Genomic DNA, 27,377 nt, shown 5'->3' with positions numbered 1-27,377 from the left:
TAAGTTGGCTGATCTCCTCAGGCATTCCCGTCTCCAAGCGGTGCCGCCTTTCCTCTGTTACTGAAACGGTTTAATAACACGGCGATAACATCAAAGGGCCGCGCTTCGGATGATTAACGCTTAATTTGAGGAGCGAGAGTGTTCCCTATCGTGCTAACTGAAATCTGGGGCTCTTCATTTTCTCTGAAGATCAAGGATGTGTTTCGGAAAATGGGACGAGACGGTGCAAGCAGTTCCTTCATCTAGCGGAACCGCTTCAGTGACAGGCCCATTCGCATTTTATGTTATTTCACAAATACACCAACATTCTTTGTTCTAGCTAGCAACTTAAATTTTTTATTTGTGAGGAACAGCATTTTTCCGTTCGTCTGTGTGTCAAATTCTGCGAAATAAAGCACTTGGCAGTCATTCGTTTTAATAACGATTCTCCAACCTTCAACCCAACGAATAATGGACTACTGCCGTGAAACTAATTAACTGTTTGAAACAGATTTTTCTATTGCTTCTTGTACCAAATGGTTTTCTATATTATTTACAAGACTACCATATCAATAATTTTAAGAGACCATTGTCAACAACTGCTCAGTGCTTTTTTTAAAGTCATAATTGCATCACCCTTCAGTTTCGGGAAAATGATCATTCTTACTCAGCCGGTTCAGTGTGATATAACCATGATTAAATTACAGAACGATGTACCATACGGCTCTATAGATTTAATGGTAGACCTAGCAGCGGCTTACCGATTAGTTGTTTAAATTTAAAACAAAAGGAAGTGTTTCTAAGAAATAGCTCACCATAGGTGAGGATCAGCTTTTCACAATAACTTAAATTTCTCCCAGAACCAATCCTTATCAAAATTGTCAGCTTACTGACAAAAATTAAGCTAAAATCTCTAGGAATGTAAACACGTATTTATAAACCAGCAATATTTCTAGAAATCTGATGAAATCAGTAAATTTAAGTACATGTTGTGACTTCAGATATTTTTGTAAATTTCACGATGTACTGTTTTTCATATACAGCAACTTACAAAGATTTTGGTTGGTTGACTGCGTATCAACATCAGTTGTGCTGTTTTTTGTTCCGTATACTTACGGTGCAACAGTAAATAGCTGTCGCACACTCGCTTACTCGCTATAGAATCTCGCGTCATCTTGTTTTGACCCGTATCTCAGAGATACGATGGGGCCTGTACAGACTCCCATTTTAGTCCCATGGCCATTATACGTTCATTTCCGCTTAAATAGTCTGTGATGAATCGTGTCTCTGATTTCCGTCATATTCTTACGTTAGGAGATGGAAGAGTTCAGCGTAGGTGGGTTCAGATTAACGACAAGAAGATGCATATAACTGTAAAAAAACTGCAGCACAGTTGAAAATAACAGCCAGACGAGTAACAGAATCGGTATGGATGCAGGAGACACGCAAAGAAGTTGTTCTCGCACACAATTCTGCAGAGAAGAATATTATTCTTTCACACAATGGACAACACTTTGATGACGCTAAAGAAAATTTGTATCGCGGTAATGTAATGTATGTAAATTGAAGGATAATGTCCTTGTAAACCTAAAATAAAACAAAAAATAACAAAAGTATTCGAAATATAATGCTCTGCAATGGTGAAATTTTAGATTTACAGCAAAATTGTCAAATGGGGAATTGTTAGCATGGAATTTCAGATGGTTTTTCTAGAACTAAGAACATAATATGACCAATTATGAAAAATCAGTCGTCCTGGGCGAAAAGAACATCGGAAAAATACCACGACAAAAATAAATTCGTCTAAAAAACCGTGTTGATTATGGACTATATTAGATCTAAAAAGTATACAAAAACTGGTACAATTAACATGAGAAAGTCATCGAAGATTGTGTCAGGATACTCATCACGACAAGAAAGAACCTGTCGGGTATTCACCAAACATAAATCGATGGTCAGCCAGTATGAATAAACGTGATTTGTATTCAACGTTGCGGGCTTTCTAATAACAAATGAAATGAAATGATGTGATGTTGCCCTCAACTACGCACCCTCAGACTCAAACTTGAAATATTAAGGTTTAGGCTGGTTTCGTCGTCTAGGGGCTGGGATACGTAGTTGCCGCATTACAAGCCAAATACTAATGAGACTACAGTACTCAATATGAATACACACATGAATCGAATGTTCAAAGCTTTCTATCAATTGGCAATTGCGAATGTAACGTAGAAATTTGTAAATGAAAGATTGGAATTAAATAAAATCTGCTGGTACAATTTTAACGACCTTAAATGATGAGTACAATAGCAGAAGTACTTTTGAGAATGCCGTATATTTCTGCAAAACACTTACTGGTGACGATGGTCCAGCAATTAAATAAAATATAAGTTGAATAACAGGGAAACAATAGATTACCACTGCACGTAATTAATTATGAACAGCCGGCCGAAGTGGCCGCGCGGTTCTGGCGCTGCAGTCTGGAACCGCGAGACCGCTACGGTCGCAGGTTCGAATCCTGCCTCGGGCATGGATGTGTGTGATGTCCTTAGGTTAGTTAGGTTTAACTAGTTCTAAGTTCTAGGGGACTAATGACCTCAGCAGTTGAGTCCCATAGTGCTCAGAGCCATTTGAACCATTTGAATTATGAACAACAACATACCTCGCGAGATATTCACTTCTAAAGGCATACTACGTCTTCACTGTAGAAGCCACAGAAATCACACAATTTCATAAGTCGGCACTACGAAATATTTCTATTTCGTGCGACCACGCACAAACTGCTCCAATTCTTTCCCGTGACCCTGCGTCCGTCGCGTCCAGCACTTCCCGTGTCCTGTGCGACTGTGCCTCCCGCACTACCTTGTGTCCTCTCCGGAAACGATGCTCCTCCCCAACCTCCATACGTCTCTCTTAGTAACGAGCGCTGTGATTGGCTAGAGCGCTCCCTCCATGTCTCGAAGCCAACGTACATTCACAAACATTGTGAAACACTCTCGACGTAACTTGAAATTAAATAAATATTCTTACGGCTGCACCATAAACACGCTCTAACACACATTATTAGATCCATTAACAAATTAAATAAACATATATCAAAGGAACAGAACAAAAGGTAGGGCAGTAGCCTAATGTCTCTGTGCTTTATAAAACACAGTATATATTTAACCATGCCTTCATGAAAAGTATATATCCGAAATATACAAAGACATAGATGAATAAATATATTTATAAGCGTGCTGCTACCGTTTTTCCGTGTAACTGTGGAGTACTTTTGGCCTGAAACGATGGATAGTAAATGACCACTTTGACATCCAACAAGTCATGTACCTTTTAAATTACATGCCTATAATTCATATCAATTCAGGTTTATATAAATAGCTTTCTAAAGACACGTAGATAGACGAAATCGGATGAACCGTTTAGATTTTGTAAATTCGTTGCTGGGTGTTACTTGTAAAATTAATCATCAGATACTAGACTTTAAACTAATAAAGATATTTAAAATCTGATTACGCCATCAGAACCGTCGTGCAAATAATGGTAATGTACATGTTTCTTTTTGAGGTATCATGATTCATCTGGCTACTATTACACTACTGGCCATTAAAATAGCTACACCACGAAGATGATGTGCTACAGACTCGAAATTTAACCGACAGGGAGACGATGCTGTGATATGCAAATGATTAGCTTTTCAGAGCATTCACACAAGATTGGCGCCGGTGGCGACACCTACAACGTGCTGACATGAGGAAAGTTTCCAACCAATTTCTCATACACAAACAGCAGTTGACAGGCGTTCCCTGGTGAAACGTTGTTGTGATGCCTCGTGTAGGGAAGAGAAATGCGCACCATCACGTTTCCGACTTTGATAAACGTCGGATTGTAGCCCATCGCGATTGCGGTTTATCGTATCGTAACATTGCTGCTCCCGTTGGTCGAGATCCAATGACTGTTAGCGGAACATGGAATGGGTGGGTTGAGGAGGGTAATACGGAACGCCGTGCTGGATCCCGACGGCCTCGTATCAGTAGCAGTCGAAATGACAGGCATCTTATCAGCATGGCTGTAACGGATCGTGCAGCCACGTCTCGATCCCTGAGCCAACAGATGGGGTCGTTTGCAAGACAACAACCATCTGCACGAACAGTTCGACGGCGTTTGAAGCAGCATGGACTTTCAGCTGCGTGACAATGGCTGCGGTTACCCTTGACGCTGCATCACACACAGAAGCGGTTGCGATGGTGTACTCAACGACGAACCTGGGTGCACAAATGGCAAAACGTAATTTTTTCGGATGAATCCAGGTTCTGTTTACAGCATCATCATGGTCGCATCCGTGTTTGGCGACATCACGGCGAGCGCACATTGGAAGCGTGTACTCGTCATCGCGATACTGGCGTATCATCCAGCATGACGGTATGGGGGGCCATTGGTTACACGTCTTGGTCACCTTTTGTTCGCTTTGACGGCACTTTGAACGGTGGACGTTACATTTCAGAAGTGTTACGACCCGTGGCTCTACCCTTCGTTCAATCCCTGCGAAACCCTACATTTCAGCAGGATAATGCACGACCGCATGTTGCAGGTCCTGTACGGTCATTTCTGGATGCCGTACAGAAAATGTTCGACTGCTGCCCTGGCCATCACATTCTCCGGATCTCTCACCAATTGAAAACGTCTGGTCAATGGTGACCGAGCAACTGTCTCGTCACAATATGCCAGTCACAATTGTTGATGGACTATGGTATCGTGTTGAAGCTCCATGGGCAGCTGTACTTGTACACGCCATCCAAGCCCTGTTTGACTCAATGCCCAGGCGTATCAAGGCCGTTATTACGGCCAGAGTTGGTTGTTCTGGGTACTTAGTTCTCAGGATCTATGCAATCAAATTGCGTGAAAATGTAATCACGTGTCAGTTCTAGTATAATATATTTGTCCAATAAATACCCGTCTATCACGTGCATTTCTTCTTGGTGTGGCAATTTTAATAGCCAGTAGTGTAATTGGTATACCAACTGTGAAATTTCTGCCCTTAAGATCTCACAAAGTCCGCCATCTTTGGCCCTTCTGGCGCACAGCGTCACCAAGGAATTCCCAGCCAAGTGCTCGATGGACCACGTGCTCCGGCCGTTATGAGGCACCATGCGGATGCTAACGAGCTCGGCCCTGCCGCTCGGCCCGAGCGGTGGCCACCAACTCTGGACTTAGAATATTTCCATGGCGCCAGAGTCGCCCGTTACCTCACAACGTCTGTGAAGGGTTTCATCCATCTGAAACTCCCAAGCTCATCAGTTCTGTATGTGCAGTTTCAAAACAGACGTTAATAATGTGAGGTGAGTGACACAGGAATAAAAGAAAGCTCTTACGAAATTCTCCATCTACATTTACATAGAAGCTCAGCAAGCCACCGGCAGCCGTAGTGGTGGAGGGTACCCTGTACCACTACTAGTCATTTCATTTTCTCTTCCACTCGCAAAATAAGAGCGACGGGAAAAGACTGTCTATAGGCCTCCGTGCGAGGCCAAATCTCTCCAATCTTACCTTCATGGACATTATGTTGGCGACAGTGGAATCGCTCTGCAGTGAGTCTCAGACTCCAGTTCTCTAAATTTTCTCAATAGTGGTCTTCGAAAAGAACGTCACCTTCCATCCAGTGGTTCCCATGTGACTTCCTGAAACATGTCTGTAATAACTGCGTGTTGTTCAAACCTATTGGTAAGAAATCTAACCGCCCGTCTCTAAATAGCTTCGATCTCCTCCTCTCATCCGATCTAGTCCGAATCCGGAAAACTCCAACAGTACACAACAATAGGTCGCACTATTGTCCTGTAAGAGATCTCGTTTACAGATGAACCACACTTTAATAAAATTCTCCCAAAAGACTGAATCCGACTATTCACCTTCCCTCTACAGTCCTCACATGCTCATTCCATTTCATATGTCGCATAGATACTGAATCAACATGACTCTGTCAACCAGCACACCACTAATAGTGTATGCAAACATTATGGGTTTGTTATTGCTAAGCATCTGCATTAACTCACATCTCTCTACATTTACAGCTAGCTGTCATTCCTCACACCATACAGAAATTTTGTCAAAATTATCTTGTATCCCCGTACAGTCACTCAATGTCGACACCTTCCCACACTTCACTGTATCATCAGCAAACAGCCACAGACACCTACTTCCGTGTCCACCAAATGGTTTATGTATGTAGAAGATAACAGCGATCCTATCACATTTCCCTGGGGCACTCCTGACGCTACCCTTGTCTCTGATGAACACTCGCCGTCGAGGACAACATACTGGATACTGTTACTGCCACTCACATATCTGGGAATCTCCCATTAAGTATGCGTACACCCTCGTTAACAGTCGGCAATGTCGCACCGTGTCAAATGGTTCAAATGGCTCTGAGCACTATGGGACTCACCTGCTGAGGTCATTAGTCCCCTACAACTTAGAACTAGTTAAACCTAACTAACCTAAGGACATCACAAACATCCATGCCCGAGGCAGGATTCGAACCTGCGACCGTAGCGGTCTTGCGGTTCCCGACTGCAGCGCCTTTAACCGCACGGCCACTTCGGCCGGCTCCGTGTCAAATGTTTTATGGAAATCTACAAATATGGAAATGGAATGCAGTCGAAATAAATCAGGTGATGCTGAGGGAATTAGATTAGGAAATGAGACACTTAAAGTAGTAGGTGAGTTCTGCTATCTGAAGAGCAAAGTAACTGATGATGGTCGAAGTAGAGGGGATATAAAACGTTAATTGGCCCTGACAAGGAACTCGTATATGAAGAAGAGATATTTGTTAACATCCAGTATAGAGTTACGTGTCAGGAAGTCATTTCTGAAAGTCTTTGTATGGAGTGCAGCCATGTATGGAAGTGAAACATGGGCGATTGGAACCCTCTCGTGAATAACTTTTTTTTTTTTTTTTAAGAAACACTGGCCTACTGAATTTTACCTCACAACGACAACTCAAACTTAACCTATTGACTTATTACAATATGCAATCCTAATGCAGCCTGACTGCTATACATTGACTACATGACTTCCAATAATTAACACGAAAGAATGGCCCAGAATTGCAAGAAATCCTAGCAAATATGAAATTAAAGAAATATGAAACCACCTGCAACTCTGTTAATTGCCTAAACTCATTTCAGTCACAAATCTCGGTAGTGGAAACCCCACTCTTTTTCATAAGTCCCTTACCTCACAGAAAAACTTCATAACACTAGTTACATAAATTACAGCAAGTAGCAAATATGGCCAGCTAAATAAAACGATTCTAACTACTATAGACTGTAACTACTAGGAGGCATATGGTCAGAAAAGGAACGATTTTGTTGAAGAGAAAACAATGCACTCAATATATTTAGAAAATTTTACCTAATTCATGTGACATCAAGTTCCAAAAAATTTATAGTTGTCAATAACTCCACTACCAAATCGTTATCAACAACATTCATCATCATACATTTCCTTGCATATTTTCTTATAAACACATCATTGCATACCTCTTTACATTACATGTCCTTCCAACACAGTGTCTCCACTTAGAAAATCATGTCCATATGCTTCCCTATCCACTCATCAACTGCTAGTCGGTCCAACCACAGAATCTCTTGCTGAGGGCGCAGAGCGCTGTCAGCGATATTAACACAGTCTATAGCGCTACCAACATACAAACAGGCTAATTACACGATAAATAGTTTAAATGAGAAGAGAATAGAAGCTTTAGAAATGTGGTGCTACAGAAGAATGCTGAAGATTAGATGGGTAGACGCTTAACTAATGAGGAGTACTGAATAGAATTCGGGTGAAGAGCAATTTGTGGCACATCCTGACTAACAGAAGGGACCAGTTGGTGGACACATTCTGAGGTATCTAGGGATCACCAATTTAGTATTGGAGGGATGCGTGGAGGGTAAAAATTGTAGAGGGAGACCAAGAGATGTATATATTAAGCACATGCTAAAACAAGAAGACAATGAGAAATATGAACGTTGAATTTAAAATTATTTTAAAAGGTAATGTTAATAGGCCAATATAAGTAATTACAGCGAATCTCGTGAATTGGTTACAAACAGCGATAAAACATGTGGACACACAACACACTAACAAGACTTGAAAAACACTTTAAGAAATCTAAACACTTGAAATAAGACTTGTAAAACACTGAATGCGACAGAATATACAGTGACAAGTAAAAACTGAGCAATGCACACTTTCACTAGAACTGGAGCAGTACTTGCCATGGGAAGGTGGACTGTTGATGGAAAGAATGGTGAGTATGGAGAGGATATGAGAATAGTGATGCTGAGGACTGAGGCGTGGTAAGAGATGCACACACAGATATAACGAATGCTACAAACACAGTTTCTGACAGCTAGCTTACTAGTCCTTGCATATTCATTTAATAGGACACAGTGCATTTTTACGTACTCATATAAAAAATAATTTTTACAAATGACAGACACATGCCTCACCCAATGAGTATTTTCAGACCAGTCATTTTGCTAGAAAGATTACTGCTACAAAAAGCTGTCGTCGTGTGGAAATCCCATTTAGTTCATGTCACTAATTCTTATCAAAAATCTTACCTAACTGACTTTGATAGTATTTACAACCATTACAGTCATAATCTTGCAATCGTTATTACTGGAAGGGTGCTATGAGATCTTATTAAATCTTTTTCTTTTCATTTTAAATTGTCTTCTGTTTTATATGGCATCGCTGAAAGCAGCATGTACGGTCGTTGTCATTAAATGAGCCATAAAATGCACATCGTTAGTGTCCCTCACCACTGTACAAAAACGGGCCTCGTGTGATTAAGTGTTAAATTACACTGATCTCTGAACTTGAAAATTATTTACGACACTGTTACAATTTTTTCAGAACTGTCAAATAATAAAATCATTTAAGTTCGCTATAGCTGTTCGCAAAGTAGCACCATTCTGATAATATTTTTCTCGAAAAAGAAGTCTAATGGTGTGGTACTGTCTTTCCACCTGTACCCCCCGCCCGAAACCTATGAGGTAACTGTCATCATAACTGTCACTAATAATCCTTATGACCCTGGACGTTATGGGTCTGATACTAATATCTATCATTACTGAACGTTTTTACATACCGTGTCTCTCACCCCTACCCCACACATAGTGGTCTGTGGGCTATACTATCCTACAACATTTTTATGCAAACAACTATTAATATAAAACAGTACATATACAGAACTAGCTAAGTACCGGGCACTACCAGACTATGAATTAATTACGATCTTCTATTAGTTCATCTCCTGCTTCCCCTTCTATCTATCCCCACATCACCCACCCCAATCTGTCTCCATCTCCTCCTCTCCCTCTCTCTGTCCACCTCCTCCATTGCCACCTGCCTGTGAATTTACCACCCCTCTCTCTCACTCTCCTGTTGACCACCCTCTGTCTGTCTGCTCTCCCCACCTTCAGTCCAGCTTTTCTTCCCCTGTCCAACCATCTCTCCTCCCATTACATCACTACCAACAATTCTGTTTGCCCATCTCCACCTCCCCTCTCTGTCCATCTGTTCCTCCCCCTTCTCTCTGCCCCCTTCCTCCTACCCTCTCCCACTGTTCATCTCGTTCGCCCTCCTATGTGAATCCCTTCCAAATTCCTTCCTCTGTCTGCCTCATCCTCTCTCTTCTCTCTGTACATCTCTTCCTCTTTCCTGTCTCTGTTAATTTCCCCTGCCTCTCTCTGTCCACTTCCGTCTCCCCCCTATCTGTGTCATTCTCCTCTTGCCCCCTCTTTATTTATCCATTTCCCTTCTCTCTCAAAGATATCACCCCACCAGAATAGGAAACTGCTATTTGTTACTTCCCACAGTGTATCTATTCAGATAATAAGTAACATGTGTACCAAATAAGGTTGAAATGGATCCAGGGGCTTAGTAGGAGTTTTTTACTCATGGATTTCTCAGCATAAGCACATGTCACATACATTTCACATATATTTAAAATATTTCGCATGTATTTGTACACATATCTTAACTGTATTTTTATAGAAGTAAGCCCTGGACTTCATTTTTGACGCGGCTCAATATTTAACACGACTTATATCTTTAACATCCGGTGTCGTACAACGATACAATTTTGCATGTACATGCAATGATACATATCAATAGAATTAGTAATAAAGAAATAATACACTAAGACGTCATGGATGGTGCGACAGTTTTTCACGTATCTCGATGTTTATCATGTCGTATCCCTTAAACTGTATGTTGTGAATCGATGTAATTTTGATGATTAATTCAGTAGTATAAGTGAATGCTGTATTTGAAATGAACAACCAAAAGAGAGTAAATAATGTGGCCCCTTCAGCAAAAAAAGTCTGCCAAACGCTTGAAATTATGTGTAAAATTTGTTGCAGTTCAATAAGTGCTCTCATTCTCAAATACCAGATAAACATATTCTGGTAATTATCACGCCATGGGCTACAATCCTTTTTCGAACAAACGCCCACCAGTTTTGATAAGCAGGTTGTTCTTAGTCTCACAGCTATTCTTTCCAGACAAGTTTGGTTGAAATCGGTCCAGTAGGTTACGATTAAAGGATTAGGTGTGAAACATACACATATATCTATTTTCATATAATGGTATATATAGGTTTTAATGAAACTGATCCAAAAGTTCCTCAGTGAAGCTTCCATGTCACTCCCTTTTCACTCCCACTCATATGGATTACAAGTGTTGTATATTTAAAGAAACTTTCACAGCCATTAGCACTACAATTCACCACAGATTCTCAGAATCGGATTAATGGCGTAGGAGCGCACAGATGACAAACAAATAACAAAAGAAACAGATATCGATTCTTGTACGAGCAGACCCGTCAGTTGTGTCCCAGAATGTTCGATGGGATTTATCTTCGGACAGTCTGTGTTGGCAAACCATTTGTTGAAATTGTTCAGCATGTCCTTCAAAACAATCATGTGTAACTTTGGCCCGTTGAAGTGCTTTCGTTGTTTTGGAAGATGAAGTCCACGTAGCCGAACACAATCATTTAGAATCAATGATCGGTTCAGCTGGACAACAGGACTCAGTCCATTTCTATGTAAATATAGACTGCATTTGAAGCCACTACCAGCTTGCACAGTGCCTTGTTGACAACTTGGATCCGTAGGTTCATGGGGGTCTGTACCCATTCGAAATCTCCCATCAGCTTTTTCAACTGAAATCGAGACTCATCTGACCAGGCGATAGTTTTTCAGTCGTTTGGGGACCAACCTAAAAGGTCACGAGCCTCGGACAGTCGCTTCAGGCGGTGTCGTAGAAAAGGCAACCCCGTCATTCATCGGCTACTATAGGCCTCTCGCCATAATTTCGTAACGGATACGTTCCTCGTACTTCACACATTGATTTCTGTTGGTATTTCACCCAGTGTTGTTTGTGTGTTGGTGCTGACAGCTCTACGAAAACTCCGTTCCTCTGAGTCGTTAAGTGAAAGCCATCGGCCACTGCGATGTCCGCGGTGAGAGCTAATGCCTGCAATTTGTCATTCTCGGTACAATCTTGACACTGTGGATGTCGGTATATGGAATACCCTAAGGATTTTCGAGATGTAAGTTCCACTCGTCTAGCTCCACCTACCATAGTGCGTTCAAAGTCTGTTAATTCCCATAGTGCGGCCATAATGACGTCTGAATCCCATTCACATGCCTCACCTGAGTACAAATGACAGCTCCTCCAATACGCCGCTCTTTTATTCCTGTGTACATGATGCTAGCGCCATTTCTGTATGTGCATATGGCTATGCTATGACTTTTGTCATATCAGTGTATTTGATATGCATACTTACTTGTGGATGACGGTTGATGTATTTAGCAAATCTGCTGTGTTGAAAAAACAGATGAAGTTTGTCGCATTGGAGGCTTCTCATGGGATAATTTTTTGCAACTGTTAGTTGTACTTTTATCCTCTATTTGTAGGAGTTAAATGAATATTCTATTCATGTCACTCATTCTAAAATTAGTCAACTAATTCTATGATTAGTGAAATTATTTTAAGGTCATCTCGTTTCATTAAATGTGTGCGATAGCTACGCTCCGGTGAGACTTAACCACCGCTGAGAAAAAACTTTCATTCTCCAACTAATTGTAGCGAACTGTAGCAGTGAAGCACTCAGTGAATAGCAATTAGATTTCCACGGGTTTGCTCAATCGTGATTCTTTCATTGCACGAAACCATTTTGGCAGGATGAGTGGAACGCCGATCTATTGCTTTCCAGCACATGCACTGATCAATAGAGAGCGTCTGTACTTCGTCAGTCATGCAACTTTTCCTATTCTATTTGAAGAATTTGCGATACAAGAGACATAACAGTACTTTCAAAAAAACTCATCAAACTCTTTCCCAGTTTGAGAATTGAAACAGTTAAACAATAAATATAGATTTGAAGAGAGTTTCATGTTTGAAAAAGTCTAGAGAAGTGAGTACTTTATTAACTCGCGAACTGAAAAATCTTATCGAACTATTGCGAATTCCATCAGTGTTACTAATGAACAGCCCCCTCCTGGGAAAAACAGCGATATTCGTAAATTCAGTGTAATGTGAATAAAAGTTATTACCAATCAATACGTGATAAAAAGGGTTTGTATGTAATTACATAAATGTGGCAAATTTTGTGGTACACATATTCTCAATCACAGGTTAACAGCTGTTCCGAAACCTTTTTCTTTGACCTTTGATTCGAAAACGTTATTCTGATACATGTTTATGTCTTTTAGAATGTAAATACTTATACAATAATAATAGTCAAGAAATGTCAACGTACTCCCACCCCAGTTGGTAGTAATACGTTGCATCTACAAGCCAGTTGACTCGTAACCATTGTGACTTGTTGTTCAAATTATATGTGTGAAACACACGTGTGGAATGTCACTGAGTGGGATACTGTAGACGGATATCCTGAAACTACATGATATGTTCTTGCAGAAGACTGAACGTTGTCCTCTTTTTGGAGAGGGTCCACCTTGACCAAACATACTTTTTATATTTATTCGCCAGAAATGTGTCGCTAAAGTTTGAACATCGTTAATGTAATTTTTTTGTTATCTCCCATAAAACTGGAAAAATGCTTTTTACAGCTTCTACAAATATAAATTTGAGTTTTTAAGACAGTACTTACATATTTGTAAAACAGACAAAATTTTCTATATATACCTTGTCAACACTTACTGTACAGTAATTGCATGCAGTTGTTTTGTTTCACAGTTTGTCACCTGCAACGATATAGAATTTAATGTAGTACTGTTATTTACTTCGTAAAATTAAAAATCAGCATGTTATGGTTGTGTCTACCATTAACTAATGCCTCGTGGAAGATTTTGTTAGGGTGTGTTTACAGTATGTTTCACCTACTGGTTTTCCTATTATCCTCAAATATGAAGGCCTGTAGTAAGCTACTTTTTGTGTGACTCTTTACAAACTACAGAAACGAGATGGCGTACAGCTAACAGTTAAATGCTGTCCGGGTGGGAGTTCTTAATCTTTGTGATGTTTACCTGTCGTTATGTGTGTGTGTGTGTGTGTGTGTGTGTGTGGTGTGTGATTCGAAGGGGGATTTGGGGTGTTTAAGGGTTGGTGTTGTCTGATAGTTCTTTAAGGCCAGAGAACAGATTTCCATTGCAGAGAACTGTGTATTCATTTATTAGTTTTTCGCTTCAGCTGTGGCTTCCTGTATTTCATGGTTTTCTTCAATTATTATCGTTGTGGGCGGTTGTTGCTGCTCTTTGCCTTAAAAGAACTATCAGAACACAAAAACCCATAAACACCCTCAAACTCCCTTTCAGCAAACACACACACACGTACATACACACAAAATAAATGAAAATCAATAAAGCAATATAAGACAATTAAATGAATACCCAATCATCCTCCCATCCACCAATCCACCCACTCACACAGCCACCCACCCATCCATCCACCCCCCCCCCCAACACACACACACACACCAAACACACACCAAATAACAGGTGCACTCCACAAATATTCAAAGCTGCTGCTCAGAAAGCATTCAACAGATCAGCTGTTCACCACATTATTTCCGTTGTTTGAAAACAATGCCACGAAAAGTTTCTTGGTGCACGTTTACACAGTGAAGATAATAGGGAAACTACCAAAAGCAAGTGATACACATTGCAAACACATACACACACACACACACACACACACACACACACACACACAAACAAACACACACACTGACACAATCTTCCATGTAGTAGGAAAAACCATGAAATCCTCACTCATAAATTTTCTAGATAAATAACTGTTCTACATTAAGTTTTGTCTGGTTGCTGATGTTAAACAAAACAACTGCATATCATTACATAAAATCCAGGAAATCCACAGCATGTTGAGACAAGACGTATAAAGGAATTTTTTTTCTGTTTTTGAAACATGCAAATAATACTGTCGGTAAAAACTGAGATTTATATGTGTACAGGTACTAAGAAGTATTTTTCTGTTGTACAGAAGGTAACAAAAGAAAAAGAAATACTCTTGATGCTGAAATTTCAGCGAATCCTCTTTGGGGAGTAACAGTGGAAGTAAAAATTGTATTTTGCTCAAGGTGAAACCTCCCCAAAAAGTAATCTATTTCTAGGCAAAGACAGACATAAGTGCTGCAGCCTCAGGATGATCATACATTATATGTTTGGACGTTTAACAGTGTATTGAAAGTATACAACAAAAGTGTGAATAAGTAATTGTTGAAGCAGTTATGAAATGTTGAATGTTAGGTTTTGGAAGTGTGTGGAGCATCACGGATACTGAATTATTACTGATCCCTCAATTACCAGTGTACCATTCTCCGGCGGATCAGACGAATGCAAGGATCAATTTTTAAGCTTCGTCTAGGGGTGCCCGTGCACAGTCGTAATTATCTGTCCAGTGACTGGCGGAAAGTTTGTAAATTTCTGAGCATATGTGGACCAGCTTCAATAAATAGGGCGAGACTTGTCTCAACGTGTGTGCTTATTCCACTAAACATGATTCAGCACTATTACTGGAGATCAGGGAATATCACCTTCACACATGCAAGGGGGTAGTGAAATAAGGAGTATCTGTTCCAATGAACCCTAAAGTCCATTTCGGTGTCCCTTTAAGGAAACTGTTCCATTAACCCTTCACATATCATTGGGCCTCAGTGGCCTGTCAGCAATGTTTAATATCTTCTCTGTTAGTAACCATACATTATACTTTAATGAAATTTTATCACTTTTCCTAATTTGTTACGTTGGTCGTAATTTTACCTCTAGCTTTGTGTTAAGTGTTGGTACATGTTTCCTCTCGTACGGGCCTCACTGGTCTGTGGGATTAGACGAAATTTTTCAACAACCAGATGTCTGTCTGCGGAGGTTGTGACGGTACGTCACGTAAATATTGACATTTTTAGCGGCTATAAATCATAGTTTACGTATATTATTAATATAATTAGTGTAAAAGATATAGTTAATGTTCTTGAAACAACTGATATGCAGTGATAGCATCTTTATTTAGTTTCTATGAAACTAAAAAAGGATGGAAAGAGACGGGATTGTACGGTCGAGGAGGAAGGACGTATTTTGTGATACACACAGTGTTTTGTTTCGCTATACGGAAGGCAGCCTTTGAGCGGCTACACAATTTTATGTAAGTTATTCGTATTTATTTCTAAAATAAACATGTTATTATTATTACAAAATGAATTCCTTTGTAATAGTTGTCACCTCAAATGTCCGCAGTGGCTAATTATTTTTAATAAGCATTTTTTCAGTAATGTGCGCTCCGAGAAGCTCATCTTCCGATGCAGCCTCTGATCGGCCATTTCGCGCCGAAGTATTAATTTATTTTTCAGTGTTAACAGTAAATGTAAATGCAAGAGATTTCGTTCTAAGAACCTTTTTAAATTGCAACAGATAATTAATTTACGTTAAAGTTCATATTTTTAAAGTGTACAGATTCCATGAGTTCAGTAAGTTTTATCTCGGCCGCTCCACGGCAACAATCGAAATTCTCTCAAGGCTTGCTTTGCAATCAATAAATAGAAATTAACAAAATTACATTCAATTCAGTTAACGGCAACTATATTTTAGTCATCACGTTCATAATCTAAAGTTGGTAGATGAATAACTGAGGCCCTTCATGAACCCGTTTCATATTTACTTATGCACGTAAGTACAAGTGATAGAGAAGACAATATCCCTGAGAGAAAGAATCATGCTGACAAATTAAAAATCAAAAATATATAAAATATATTGTAATAATTTTTTTGTACACGACGTCACGAATCCAAATCGACGTCACAAGGGGCGACTACGTGGAGCGATTAGACAGATGTCTGTCTGCGCAGGTCCTGGTACGTCATTTGCCACTACTGACTGTCGTTTCTCTTTCAGTATTCAACACTCCTTCTTGTGACAAGTACATGTTTATTTTATTGTATTATTTCATAACAGTTGTCTGTTCTACAAACCGAAAATATTGCGGGGAAGAAGACTATTAGATGAAGAGATAAGGGAATTGGAGCAGTCTTCTGTTTCTGAAAACCCACTTGTTGAATGTGAATGTACCAGTGATGATGGTAATAAGGCAGATGTCGCTGAACAGTACGAAGATGATGATCATGAAGTTGGAGAAGAACAAATCAGTGCAGATTCTATTGAGTCGTACTTCTTGTTTCTTCGTAATAGGAATGAAATGTGGGGTACGACTGTTCAACCAGGAATTTCCTGTAGGCGGAGTAAAAATGAGGAACTGAAAGAAGACCAGGGACCTACAACTTATTCGATTAGAAATCGTGATGACGAGAATCTTGATTTATATTGTTCGTTCTTGTAACCCTCGTAGACAAACTGTGTATATGGAACAACAAGGAAGGTCAAATCGTTCACGAGGACTGGCTAGTGTAGATCTACATGAAATGAAAAAAGTTTCTTTGTGTCTTCTGGAATTTACAAGCAATTAAGACATCAGTCGGGTTTGGAGTGTTGAGAATAGCCGACCACTATTCAATGAAATTGTGTCACACAACCACTTCCATTCTATTCTGAGGCTGTTGCACTTTGATTATGCTGCAGAGCGACGTGCATATGGGTCAACCGGCAAATTCGAGCCAGTCAGAGAAGTTTTTGAGTTGTGGGAAATTCCATTTAGCGCTGCCTTCGTTCCAGGATGGTGTTTCACAGTGGATGAACAGTTGGTCACATTTCGAGATCGCTGTTCATTTCGACAGTACATTTCGCCAGATCTTGGTAGAGAAGGAATAGAACTCTGGGAATTTTGTGACAGTGCAACAAGTTACTGCTGGAAGGTAAAAGTGTATTTCGGGAAGGAGGAAGAAACCAAAGCCGTGCGACTCGAACAGAATGTTGTGGAAACTCTGGTGATTGACCTTGAAAAGTTTGGACGTGATATCACCTGTGATAACTTTTTTACAACTCTCGATTTAGCTCACTATCTGTTGTCAAGAGGTCTGACATTAGTCGATACTATCCGAAGAACGAAGGTGAACTGCCTGCCGCTTTCATTACACCAAAAGGAAGTTGTTACTGTTCTTAGCTCTTTTCATGAGAAACCAATGGTGTCGTCGTAACAAGTAAAGAAGCTCGAAGTTATAATGGCATACAATGCCACAAAGTGCGGTGTTGACCAATGGAAGAGAACAACAAGGCGATGGTTATTGCTGGTATTCTTCAACACAATCGATCTAAGTGTAATGAATGTATACATAATTTGGATGATGCTACCTACCAACAAAAAATGAGACGTCGGACTTTCATTATGAATGAGGGGAAGCAATTAGCGGGGGTAAAGAAGTCAATGAATTCAGTAGTGTCACAGGATCCAGGAAGAATAGTGAAACCACTAGTTAAGAAAAGGATAAGATGTGCATACTGTGTAGAGAAGAAAGACAGAAAAAGTCAAATTACATTTTATAAAATCACCAATCCTATGTTCTCGGAGCATTCTTTTATTGGCTGTAGAGCCTCTGAAGATTTGCAGTAAGAATAAAAGCTACCAGTAAAAGTATAAAAATTACCGTACACGGCTGTGTCGTCGCCCTAATCGCGGTGCGACTCTGCCTCGCTGCCACAGCAAGCACAAAACCAACTGCGCTGAGCCCTTATAGGTTGCTGTTTACATTCTGTACCCTCGCCCTCGATTTGTTATTACAAATCTGCGAAACCCGTATTACACGTGCGATACCAAATATTTAAGTGATGGCCTTTCACGAGAGTAGTTATTGTAGTTGGATACACGCTGTCAGTAGAAAAAGAATTTGATAAATCGATTTTTTTACGTTCTTTCATGGGATTAACTGTTTGTAATGTTATTCATAACTGTGAAAGTTGATAGTGTGGAAGGAACATATGTAATTCATTTGATGACTATGTAAGTATTGTGTCTGCCTTCTAGGAAATGGTCTCCATTTTCTACTCGAATTTCCAAATTGGAAGTAACTCTCATTGCTTTGTGGTAATTTACATATTTATTGTTAACTGTACTGTTTATTACTTCTTCTACGTATACAACCGTAATTAATTTCATAATTCGAAAATGTATGTCGGCAACTGTGGCCGAGCGGCTCTAGGCACTTCAGTCCGGAACCGCGCTTGTGCTACGGTCGCAGGTTCGAATCCTGCCTCGGTCATGGGTATGTGTGACGTCCTTAGGTTAGTTAGGTTTAAGTAGTTCTAAGTCTAGGGGACAGATGACCTCAGATGGTAAGTCCCGTAGTGCTCAGAGCCATTTTTTAAAAAAAATATATTAAGATGTAGTAGTACACAGACACACTGTTCTAAGTCAATATCGTTCTCACTTCTACTGCATTGCAAATTCCATCTCATCGTTATAGCACTTAAGCGCTTTGGCTTTGTGAGGGACACTGTATGGCAGTTCTCAGTAGTGAGTTCATAGCAACAGTATAACGACAACTTGATTACGAAAGTGTGATAACTAGTTCCTGTGCTATTAATTTTAAGAGAGCCAGAACACTTTCCTACCTCTCCTTGTGACTAATTTTGAATGCAATTGTTGTATCGATAAACAGCTATCACCATTAATTTGAAGTACTTGTTGCCTTGGTTGTATAAGAAAAAATCGGGTGTGTGAGAAACGTTTGGGAATAGAATCTTTATTATGCCTCACAGCTGGGACTAACAAGCTCCAAGGCACAGGCGATTTAGATATGGATCTTTAACATTGTATCTGTTGTCTTGGTGCCGTGGGAAGCGAGATGACTATGGAGAAAATCGTCAATTTATCCTCTCTGTGAAAACTTAAAAAGCCAGTAATTGGGGATATCTTTTTTTCAGAGATGCAGGTTTCTTAACTCTTGCCCTGGTTCGACATGAGTTTGTTTTGTCGGCTGTCGTATTGCAGAGGAGTTTAGGTAAAGATCTTTCACATTGTATCTGTTCGTTTGTTGCCATGGTAACTGACACGACTCTGAAGAAAATCGCCATCTTCCCCCTCTGTGAAAACTTAAAAAAGCCAATAATAGAAGGTTTCTTTTTTTCCAGAGGTGCGGGTTTCTTATCTCTTGCCCTGGTTCGACATGAGTTTGTGCTGTCCTGTGGGAGGGGAGATTTAGCGCCTCTAGAGCCCTGTGATTGGCTCAAGACGGGGTGAAGGCGGTGTCGTTCTTGCACTTCGTGGAAAAACGATTTTTTTTGTAGAGGTACAAAGCACTCGGATGCTGGACTTTGGCCGGGAAGTACTTCTGGTCGAACCTCTGGCATGTGAGGTTGGTACTTGGCACCTGTCCTGAGACTGACTTCACTTGCGAGTAGTTTAGACTAGGAAGCCTGTGGGGACGTCCTTACTGTACCGACAGTAACTTAAAATGTCTCGGACTACTCGTTTGCTGAGGGCAAACTTATTCGTTTTTGGTTTACCAGTTTTCACGTGTGCTTCCTCGTGCACTCTCTCGTGTAAATGAACGACATTGGTCCTTGGTACGACCAGCGAACGGGTGCGTCACACATTGAAATCTACCGTATTTTTAGGGCTCTAGTAGAATGTAAATTGCGATCTGCCTGCCTGATCGATAGACCATGAGATTTTTCCATCGATTCACAGGTGCCGCCTTCACGTTTCACCTCCACTTAAGAGGAACTGGCGTTGTGATAATCATTTTCAATCGCCTATGGTTGATATTTGTGATGTATTCATTTGATAATATGTTTTGCTGTTTGTAATGTAAATGTATTTTTACTTCATTTAATATCCTTTAGTAAAGGGAAGTGATTTCATACTGTTGCCGTTTTGAGGTGTTTGCTATCTGTTGTTTTATTGAGATTTAGTCTTTTCAGTTCTGGAGGAAATTTGTTAACGTTATTCTTGGAGTTTTGCTTTTTAAAAATATATTCGATAATGATTTTATCAACGTTAATAAATTCACTATGTCTCAGTACCTTTCCACTCAACAGGAGGTTCCTACCGCATTTCAAACAGGGTGAGAGGAGGGTGAGGGTGAGAGGACAGTCCACAGATGGCAAGAGGGGATATGAGGGGAAGAGGGAGATGATGCGGGGCGTGGGGGAGGTGAGGCGGTGGAGGGAACGAGGGAAGTCGAGCAAGAGTGAGAGGTATCTGCTGCAAAATATACTTGACACAAAACTAGTGAAAGAGGAGTGCAGCATTTAAGAAGGGAGGTGTAGTGTTATTCTGGATATTCCTTGCGCTAAGAGTGCGTGGTTCCTTTTACAGTCCTACTATCCAGCTCTGCATTAAATGCTACTGGAACTTGATAATTGGAAATATTCTGGCGGAGAACGCTGCGATCAACCACAAGCGTGCTGCAAGAGGTAACTAGGTTCTCCTCGCTAGGAAATCAATAAACCTGCTTAGCTGGTAATGCGTCATGTACAAGGGCAAGATTAAAGCTTTTGGGTTGGCTCAGGCATTATCTGATAGCAATGATAAATTATTTTATTATGTGTGTCAAATTGCACAACAGAGTACATCAAATGCGAAAGTAACTTGCGCTATAGCTATAGTTCTTTAGATTTCTAGTCATGCTATACGTTGTTCAGGCCAGTGAGTGTATTACTGTGTTGTTATGATATTCGAATCATAGACTCAGTTTGACAACTCATGCATCAATGTGCAGACATTAATAAGACTCAAAAGAACATATAACGAAGCTGATGGTATGTTAAATAACTATCAGTTCAGCGACTTGAAAGTGAAGCCACCAAAGCGGCAGTCCCTTAGTTACAAACGATAATAGATGCGTGGTTATTTCATCAGATTTGCAACACTATTAAAAATTAAAATCAACGAAGTCATGAACCGTGACAGATGTTTGAAAGCCTTAGAAACAAATGTGCCACAAGAAAACACAGGAAATATACGGCTGTGTCACTGCTTCTATTGGAGCTAGAAGGTTATAAGCTCAACAGTATTGATACTCTTAATGTCTGCTGTTTCTGTGTCAACTTTGGCTGAAAACGATTAAGGGGTTTGGAAGGAAATACGAGGTAAATACAAAAACATTTGCTCTGCATTATGTATATGTATATACATATATATAATCATACTGCAGAGAGTATATTTGTCTATATGTCTCGGACATCCGCCAAAACCCCTCAATCGGTTCCAACCAAAGTTGACACAAACAGTAGATATTAAGACTATCAATACCGTGGAGTTTATAACCCTCTAGCTCCAATATGTGCCGTGATATTGCCACATAGGCTGCTCTGTACAAGAAGTATATTATGTGGAAACAATATCAGCCTGCCAAATCAATCTGCTTTACAGGGTAGCCTACACGACAGGAGCAATAAAAGTTTTTGTTGGCCCAGAAAATTAGAGCGCCCTGCAGAACAGGTGTACAGTGTTAGAGTAGTAATGGTCTGCTTTATCGACCAACAATGCATTGCTGCCTCCATGTCAGGTTCCAATGAATGAGTTTCAAGCCCCTAATGTGTAGACTGCCTTGCATGATGGGCCTGTTGTGGATACAGTGTCATCCTCCTGTACTGAACTGTGTTACTGGGGCTACATGTGCTGATGAGTGTGGCTGGGGACAGGCTGAACTGGGTGGAGGAGGAAATGAACACAGCAAGGTTGAGGAGGAAATGAATGTAGGAGGGGGCGGGGGGAGATGTAAGGTGTAGAGGTGTATTGGTTTAGTGGAAATGAAATAGGGAGAGGCAGAGATGGGAAGTGAGGGGGGGGGGGGCAGAATATGATCAAGGGGAGGGGGAGCAGGTTTTGGTTAAAAAAAGGCGGTGGATAAAGGGAACAAGGAGAGGGAGAGGTAGTTATGAAGAGGCAGAGAGAGTGGGGAGGAGGAGGTACACGTAAGTGGGAGGAGGTGGTGTACTGATAGAGGGGAGAAGAGGTGCACACACAGAGAGGAGGAGGAGAAAATACACACTACTGGCCATTGAAATTGTTACACCACGAAGATGACGTGCTACAGACGCATTAATTAACCGACAGGAAGAAGATGCTGTGATTTGCAAACGATTACTTTTCAGAGCATTCACACTAGGTTGGCGCCGGTGGCGACATCTACAACGTGCTGACATGAGAAAAGATCCAACCGATTTCTCATACACAAACAGCAGTATACCGGTGTTGCCTGGTGAAACGTTGTTGTGATGCCTCGTGTAAGGAGAAGAAATGCGTACGATCACGTTTCCGAATTTAATAAAGTCCGGACTGTGGCCTATCGAGATTGTGGTTTAACGTATCGCGACATTTCTGCTTGCGTTGGTCGAGATCCAATGACTGTTAGCAGAATATGGAATAGGTGGGTTCAGGAGGGTCATACGGAAGGCCGTGCTAGATCCCAATAGCCTCGTATCACTAGCAGTCGAGATGACACGAATCTTACACGCATGTCTGTAACGGATCGTGAAGCCACGTCTCGAACCCTGAGTCAATCCATGGGGACGTTTGCAAGACAACAACAATCTACGCGAACAGTTCGACGACATTTGCAGCAGAGTTGACTATAAGTTCGGAGACCATGGCTGCGGTTACCCTTGAAGCTGCATCACAAAAAAAAAAGGTTCAAATGGCTCTGAGCACTATGCGACGTAACTTCTGAGGTCATCAGTCGCCTAGAACTTCGAACTAATTAAACCTAACTAACCCAAGGACATCACACAAATCCATGCCCGAGGCAGGATTCGAACCTGCGAGCGTAGCGGTCGCTCGGTTCCAGACTGTGGCGCCTAGAACCGCACGGCCACTCCAGCCGGCGCTGCATTACAGACAGGAGCGCCTGCGATGGTGTTCTCAACGACGAACCTGGGTACACAAATGGCAAAACGTCATTTTTTCCGATGAATCCAGGTTCTGTTTACAGCATGATGATGGTCGCATCTGTGTTTGGTGACATCGCGGTGAACGCACATTGTAAGCGTTTATTCGTCATCGCCATACTGGCGTATCACCCAGCGTGATGGTATGGGGTGCCATTGGTTACACGTTTCGGTGACCTCTTGTTCGCATTGACGGCACTTTGAACAGTGGACGTTACATTTCAGATGTGTTACGACCCGCGGCTCTACCCTTCATTCGATCCCTGCGAAATCCTACATTTCAGCAGGATAATGCACGACCGCATATTGCAGGTCCTGTACGGGCCTTTCTGGATACAGAAACTGTTCGACTACTGCCCTGGCCTGCGCATTCTCCAGATCTCTCACAAACTGAAAACGTCTGGTCAATGGTGGCTGAGCAAATGTCGCGTCACAATACTGCAGTCACTACTCTTGATGAACTGTGGTATCGTGTTGAAGCTGCATGGGCAGCTGTACAAGTACATGCCATCCAAACTGTGTTTGATGGTTCAAATGGTTCAAATGGCTCTGAGCACTATGGGACTCAACTGCTGAGGTCATTAGTCCCCTAGAACTTAGAACTAGTTAAACCTAACTAACCTAAGGACATCACAAACATCCATGCCCGAGGCAGGAGACTGTGTTTGACTCAGTGCCCAGGCGTATCAAGGCCGTTATTACGGCCAGAGGTGGTTGTTCTGGGTACTGATTTCTTAGGATCTATGCACCCGAATTGCGTGAAAACGTAATCTCATATCAGTTCCGGTATAATATATTTGTCCAATGAATACCCGTTTATCATCTGCATTTCTTCTTGGTGTAGCAATTTTAATGGCCATATATGTGAGGAAGCTGCAGGGAAAAGGTTAGTACACAGAATCATAACAAGAATAAAGATAAGACAATGACAAGGGATGGGGGAAAAGAAATCTTCAGTTGTTAAATAACTCTGAGGTAGGAATGCAGAACACCTCTTATTATGTGCAACATGTTTATCGAAAACACAAAGAGGCAGGTGTTTGAACGAATTAAAACTGTGTTGGGAAAATTTCAGTGATAAGGTTTGCTGATGACACAACTATTCTCAGTAAAGAAGGGAAAACATTACTGGATTTATTGAATGGAATGAAGTGAACAGTGAGCACAGAATATCGATTGAGAATCTAAAGCAAGACAATTGTACTGAGAAGTAACATAAATGGGAGAAGTGACGAACATAACATGGAAATTGGCAGTACAAAATAAAGGAATTCATTTAATATGCTAGCAAAACAACGAATCACGGAGAATCAAAGGTGCATAAATCATTATCGAGCATTAAAAGGGGATTTGTCGAATGTTCTTTACGAGCACTAAATCCAGGCTCTGTACTGAGGTAGGCCACCTATCGTCGTCAGAATCCTGCAGGCCTCCAGCCTGTGTGCAAAACGAATGATGTTAATAGCCTTAGGACAATTTCTTTTATTGATGTCGGGATAAATTTCCTTGGAGTGGAGGTCATCGACATACGAAAGTTTGGGTAACGAAGACCTGCTTCCGTATTCAAGTATTAATGTTGTAGGGGGGGGGGGGTGGTCTTATGCACCTCGTAGTCAGTGGAACGGAAAGCAAAATTAAGAAAATTGATGGATTTATCCCAGTTATTTTAAAATAGGTAATGATAATAAAGAATATTGCCTTAAGGTTGTGATTAACACGTTCAGTGATGGAGGTAATAGGCGATATGGTGCTACGAAAACTGAATGTCCTAAATTCTCTTAGTGAAGGCAAGTGCATTAAGCGTAACTACTGCCTTGGAAGGGCCAAAGAAAATATTTAATCAAGACGCTAGATGATCAAATCTGTGGTCATACACCTATTAGGAACAAGCCACGAAATCCGGTAGAAAGCAAGCCTCACCGCTAAAGTATACTTAGTGGATGGAAGCGGTCCTAAATAATCCACAAACGATTTATCCATCAGAGAGTGCAACAAACCTCGATGCTAACTCTGACAGGACTTGGCAAACTGAAATTCATTGACTTACCTGCTAATGGCAGAATTAAGGGATGTCGAAGTAGGACGCTCTTTAATCTTCATTATGGTCCTAAGTGTACCTAAGTGACCAACAGGAAAGGAATAATGAAAGTATTTAAAAAATTATGAACGTATTTAAATACATCTCGACTAACTCTTTGGTGAAATAATTCTTTAACATTTAACCGTAGTTCGTATAGTAACATAGGACACTTTCGTTAAAATGATTTCCAGCTGCTTGCTTCCCAGATCCTCAACACTCCTAAGTGTTTAATTCCGCTTTTGCTGCTCCTTAAGATTCCCAAAATGTTATAGAATTAGTTAGTGTAGGTGCCCTACATTAAAGGTTGTCATCTGATTGTGTGAGTTCAGCGTGATCCTGTTGCTAATTAAACATACAACTCAGTGCACTGGTCAGCTGTTTGTCAGAACTGTTTATATATCTTATGACAAAAAGTGAAGCTGAAATTTGAATTACCCAGTGTGCTATGCTACCAGTTTTACAGGTTAGCCAGCTTAGTACCTGTGGTCTCTTCCTAATAACATCTCTCTACGCTCCAAACGGAACTTACATTTCTTCAAGGCAGCTAAAACTAGCAATGCTAGCCGATGTACAGAATATTCAACCTCTGTCACCAAAGAGCGATTGAAGCACATGTGACTGGCCAAAGATCTATATCAGATTCTTCCAACAGAATTTCCGCAACTCACTCATTAGAGACATTCGTCTGGGGATTAAACTGAAACTGAAGATGAGCGTTTTTTAATGCATCAAACCTGACCTGCGAGTACTCAATCACTGAAATAACTCTCGCTTATGACAAAGTCTGTTTAACGGAGTGGCCAGTTGGGAACAGTTCGGAATGAACTTCCAGAAGAAATTATCTTTTCCGCTAAAGTATGAAACTGCCTTCTTTTCTCAAGGCGACAGAAAATAATAAATGGTCTTTCTGTGTTCGTTATCAGTTTTAACCCCATTGGGTGAAACTAGGTGACCCAGGAAAGAAGTCTAGGTGTGGGGTAAATTAACGTTACCAGCATTGGCAGTTAGTCATGTCTCCTTAAGGCAGGACGCCACCGTACTGAGATGATAAAGGTGATAATGGGTCTCAGCTACAGTGGGATGCCCAAGGCACCTCGGAGATTCTGTGCCAATTCACTGGCACTGTGTCGACTGCCTGGTGTACTGGACCTCTAATTCGTATATCAGTTATTGATCTTTCTTCAGAAACCGAATCCTGACCACACCCCTTACAGCCTTGATTGAGAACAGATCCACCTCAAAACAAGAAATGTATGCAGTTACCAAAATACTTATAAAAATTGTGCTTTTTGTGATTTTTCTTGTGCGATGGTTCTCTTGCCCCCATAACCACACTCTGCACCACTGAAATGCATTAGGCAGTAGTTGTCCTTGAATGACCATAATCCAGTTTTGAGTGCTGAATGATTGGAAGCAAGCTCAGCCGCATCGCTATTGTGTTAGTGTGGTACAGAGTGATCTCGTTCACACGGTGTGATGGTAAGGATGCAGAGTGATTGCATTGGTCATTTGATATGATGCCGAAGCACTGTAGGCGTAATTTTTTTGATTCTTTTTAAATCACCAAGCTTGAAAGCTGATTAAACACCTATTTATTGTTGCATATCCTAATAGCCGCAGTTAATTTTCAATCATTATTTTAGTTACAAATATTTTCAAAGATTTGAAGTTATCGATAATTTTTATTACACAGTTCAATATTTTACCAAAGGTTGGGCTGTTCACCTTCGTTACACTGAAAATTCTTTCTATTCCTTCTGGTTAATGCATGAACTTGGAACCTACATGAGTTTCTGGAGATGTACCTCGCCCACATACTCGTTCCACACTACTAACCGCACAAGGCAACCGTTAAATACGGAGAAATTTTCCGCTGCGGGGGGAGACTGAGACAGAGAATAGGCTACACTGCGTGTTCGACCCACAGGTGCTCAGAAAATATTACAAAATGTATGTAGATAAGATGACGGTGCTGAGCAGTTTATGAAATTCAT

Source organism: Schistocerca americana, chromosome 7, assembly GCF_021461395.2.
Source record: "Schistocerca americana isolate TAMUIC-IGC-003095 chromosome 7, iqSchAmer2.1, whole genome shotgun sequence".
NCBI lineage: Eukaryota > Metazoa > Arthropoda > Insecta > Orthoptera > Acrididae > Schistocerca > Schistocerca americana.
The sequence above is the reverse complement of the archived record's forward strand: the minus strand, read 5'-3'. Positions refer to the sequence as shown.